The sequence below is a fragment of the Cynara cardunculus genome (genome assembly GCF_001531365.2).
Source record: "Cynara cardunculus var. scolymus isolate 2C chromosome LG 13, CcrdV1, whole genome shotgun sequence".
Classification (NCBI taxonomy): Eukaryota; Viridiplantae; Streptophyta; class Magnoliopsida; order Asterales; family Asteraceae; genus Cynara; species Cynara cardunculus.
In genome coordinates this window covers 11266943-11272249 of record NC_037540.1, presented here as the reverse complement: position 1 = coordinate 11272249, position 5307 = coordinate 11266943, and positions in this window count along the sequence as shown.

The following is a 5307-nucleotide window of genomic DNA, read 5'->3' as shown; positions in this document are numbered from 1 at the left end:
CGATTTATTTTTTCCATTGCGTTTAACCATATTAATTTGATCGATACCGAAAATTTTTACTACCTTGTTTTCTATGCAAATTAAAAACTGATAAAACAATGAACATGAAAGATCAAGATTAAAAAAATATAAAATTAATATTATAAATGCATATTTTTTGGGATTTGATGATTTGTAACTCTCCATTAATTGTTTGGGAGTTACATATCAAATCAATTTACTAAAATACCCTTGTAATTAAAATGTGAACATGACATAAACCTACAAGAAGAATGGAATTTGATTGGTTGCCATGATTTTCAAAGTTCACGTGAAACCAAAGGTTTTTCGTGAGACTCATAGGACCAATTTATGTTCATCGATTAACTTTATCAGTTAATGATCTAATGGTCTAAAGTTGCACGGTGACAATTTTGTGATTATTGAGAAGTCTTGTGGCGTTTATGAATGTTCAGATTGTGCATCTAATCCAAGGGTTGAGAATTGGTCTTACGGGTCTCATGAAAAACCATTGTTCTCACATGATCTCAGGTCTCTATATATATATATATATATAAATATATATATATATATATTCAAATATATTTGTCATTTTTCCGTAACCTTGTGAGTTCATTTATGCACATTAGAAGTTGTAACAACTCATCCTACATAGACAAAAAACGAGATTCATAAGTTTCTTATAAGTTTCAAGCTATGGATTAATAATAACGTTTTAGGTTTTTAAGTTGATTCATAAGTTATTAAGCAACGTTACAAATTTTTGTGCTTAAGAACTTGCATATAACTAAAAGTTTAATTCGAATATTTTGTATAGAGATAACAAAATTTATAAAAGTTTTCGGGTCATTTACCAAATGCTTTCTCGAGTAAGTGAACACCAAGTCACATTACCTTATCGGATGAATATGGTAAGAACCAAGAATCTTACCTAGTTAGAGCGAGACAAAGACCAAGAGTCTTACCTGATAAGTGAGGGCGACGACTCTTACCACGGTAAGAGCTTAACGGGTAAATTGTTGCATATGATACCGTTTTTGTGGACTAAAATCTTACCCGGTAAGTAAATCATAGTGTTAAATTTTACCAGTAAGTTCTTACCGGGTAAATGTTTGGTAAACGGCCCCTTAATCACCATCTTTATATTCAAGTGCATTATGAGAATAACCTAAAGTAATCCACTAGGGAAAGGTTTCGAATTATATCAAACAAAAAGAAAACCCTGTAGGGTTATTTAAATAAATGAATGGACAAAAACTTTCCATTATTTCTAATTTGTTTCGATCTGTTAGCGTCAATATAAAGTATCATCGACCCATTTAAGTCACACACCAAGAAAAGAAAGTTCATTTAAAAGCGCACAGTCATATTTACACTTGTTTCACATCAAGTTAAAAGACGAAACTTATCAGAATCGTATTAGATTCTTTAAATTTTTGATGAGACGTTATATTTGTTACAATGTCTTGATGCTGAGCTGATCTTCACTATCGAAGTTATATTCATCATGTTTGCATGCACTTTGGTTGTATAACTTTAATCAGGTGATTGTATATCTGTCATTTGTAATACATTAAAACTATCAAATTTATAATTTATTGCCACATCGGCTTTTTATTTTACGATGTTGTTTAATCAATTTATTTGATTTTATCATAACAGATGTCTAAAATATAACCAAGTTCATGGATTACCTTACAAATTCAAGAATTTTTTTTGACAATTAAGAAATATACACTATAACAAAATCGGGTTTATATGACACTCTTAATTTTTAAGTGTCCTAATAAACCTCTATATAAGACTTAGTTTATAGAACCAAAAAAATAAAGTGTTATATCTAAAGACGTTGTAATAAGTTTATATGACGTTGTAATAAGTTTTTTAGGACACTTTTAATGTAAAGAGTCCCATTAGCAACTTTATAGACACTATTTGAAAATTTGTCCTATAAAAACAAATGTCCTATAAAAAATTGAGTTTATAGGACATTTTCTCAAAAGTATCCTATAAAGTTGCTAATGCGACATTTTGTATTAAAAATGTCCTAAAACACTTGTTAAGACGCCCAAAAGTGTCATATAAACTTATTACAACACCTTTAGATAAGACGTTTTATATTTTGGTCATATAAATTAAGTTTTATAAAACGGTCTGTTGAGACGCTTAGAGATTGAAGGTGTCCTATAAATCCAATTTTGTTGTAGTGATAACTCTGAGGATAAATGTGTAACATTTTTTATTTACAAAAATCATATTATTTTATTATAAAGAAATATTTAATAGTCGTATTATCTCAAAGTTAAAGTTAGGAAATGTCAATTAAAAAAACAACTAAAACAATATTGCGATATAATTCATATATTTCAAAATAACATATTAAAACATATCATAATATATAATGTTCTCAAACTGACTAATGAATCATTCATTATGTATCATATTCATATAATGGGAGAATAGGCTTACCCTGTAACACCCCAAATCCATATTTGCATAAAATTTACATATTCTATATAATATGAAATACAAATATTACACATTGATCATAATTGTACATATATTGGTACATACAAAAGTAACTACAAACTTTGTGCTCACATAAAGTATATGGCTTGAATATAACAAATTTTCAAGTACATGTATAAATTCAGCTTCCCAAAAATCCATAAATGTAAAGCATTAACAATTCCCTTCACGTCTTTCCCTTCCCTTTACCTTCTACATGAGTCTGACCTGTAATACACATTTTTTAAAATAAAATTAGTATTAGATCATAAGGTCTAATGAGTAATCCCCTTGATTGCTATTACAGTGAGAAAGTTACCAAAATAATTTTGGAAAAAGTAATATTTGAAAATCAACGTATGAACAACAAATATTACATTGAACCTTAATTTGTCACACTATACATATGACACAACCCAACTCCTCTCATCCCAAAGATGAGACAACCCCAGGTTATCTCGTCTTAAAGATGCGACAAGGTTATCTCGTCCCAAAGATGCGAAAACCTAAGGTTATCTCGTCCCAAAGATGTGACAACCCAAGGTTCTCTCGTCCCAAAGATGCGAAAACCCAAGGTTCTCTCGTCCCAAAGATGCGACAACCTAGGGTTCTTTCATCCCAAAGATGCGACAACCCAAGGTTCTCTCGTTCCAAAGATGCGACAAAGTTCTCTCGTCCAAAGATGCTAATATCCAGGAGGCACTTATCTGGAAAGAAAAAATCAAATCTGTTATCGATCATGTATCTTTTCTTGCAACTTGATATTGTTGGTATAATGGTATATTAGCTTATCTTTTTATTATCTTCATTTGTCTTTTAAAAAACGTTGATACAGATGATGGTGTCTTGCAATTTTATGCCTACTGATCATGTGCCTGGAATCATGGATGCACTAGCGACAAGGTTCTCTCATCCCAAAGATGTGACAACTCAATGTTCTCTCGTCCTAAAGATGCGACAACCCAAGGTTCCCAACAATACGAGAACAATAACACATATGATCAAATTTTCATTTATTAAACTGTTGAGATGTCACCCCTTATCCTAATATACACATCTTCTTATTATGCTACCCTTATCCTAATATACGTATCTCCTTATTATGCTACCCTTATCCTAATATACGCATCTCCTTATTATGCTACCCTTATCCTAATATACGCATCTCCTTATTATGCCACCCTTCTATAGAAAATACACATCTCCTAATTATGTCATACATATTTCAATCAGTTGATTATAACATAATCAAACCCAAAATTATGCTATTAAATATCACATAATTGTTCAAAAACATCCCACGTATGAAACCATACAGTTTCTTATTAAGAGCATATCAAATAAAGTTTTTAAAATAAAAAACTCACTTTGTGAAACAATTAGATGGAAGACTTTAAACAATAACAATTAATCAGATAAAAAAGCACCGTAATCAGTTCCTTCTTCTTCTTCTTCGTCTTCTGTTATCTTGAACCAGGAAGTAAAACGTACACCAACTTTGTTTCTTTTTCCTCTTTATCTCTTTTAAATTTTAAACGAAAAAGAAATAAAGGCACATACATGTAAATAAATATCTTCATACGAGGCCGTGGAGTTAAATTTTTTAAAATATTTATCAAAATTTCACCCCTTATCTTATACCAATTTCAAAAATAACCCTAAACTTTTCACCAAATAAACCAGTTATAACAATATCCACCCCAATGTTTTAGGAGCAATTCAAAGATACTCCTATTGTATTTAAATTTCATGCTCTATAAGGTAAATTAAAATTGTTCTTTAATTAAACAACATTACTACTTAAACTATCTATACTATATCATAAAATATTTAACAAAAACTCTTAAAAATCATTGTTTATGCATAAAATACTGAATTTAAGATTACAAGTAGATTGTGCGTAAGTACAACTTATTAAAGCTCCATGTTCGAATTCATATAACTAACTGTAGTTAAACATAATTAAAAACAGAATAAACTTTTAATTTTAAATATAAAAAATATAAAATATAATTAAGATAATCATTGAGTTCTAACAGAATGTTTAATTATTATCTTTATAAAAAAAATTACTTCATTGTTAAATTATAATATATAAAAAAAGAGAAGTTTTAAATAGTTAAATTATAATTATTGTCTTTCTGTTAACTATTTTTTTTTTCTAATTCTCTTTTGCGTTTGTCATAATTTATAATCATTTAAAGTCTTATATGATAACACATACAATAATTTCTATACTTTCATTAAAAAAAAATTAAGAAATATTAAAGTCTTATATGATAACACGTACAATAATTTCTTTACTTTCATAATGTGCCTTTAATATACAATGTTTTTCGAATAAGAAACGTTTTTTTTTCGATATATAGTGAAGGGAGGGCCATCCTATCAAATAAGAAACATTATGTTTTATAGGTTGATAAATTATTTAAAAAAAACAAAGGTGGCGTTTGTTTTTTAAGAGGTGTTGAAGTCTGAAGTCTAATTTCACTTCCGATTTTTAAGAGGTGGTGCTGAAGTCTGAAATCTGAATCAGTCAGACTGTTTGTTTTTGTATACCGACAAACGTCTAAAGTCTGAAATCTGAATCAATAATTTGCTTTTGTAACAAACAAAACATATCAATATGTATAATTTCTTATTTCACTTCTGTTTGTGTTCCCAAGATTACCTTAATTCTTCCTTCTCCTCCAGATCAAGCCTTCCATCCTCAATCTCCACCCTCATCCCACCACCATCAACCACCGTCCACCACCACTCCTCTAAAATCCAACGTCCAAATCCACCTCTAAAATCGAA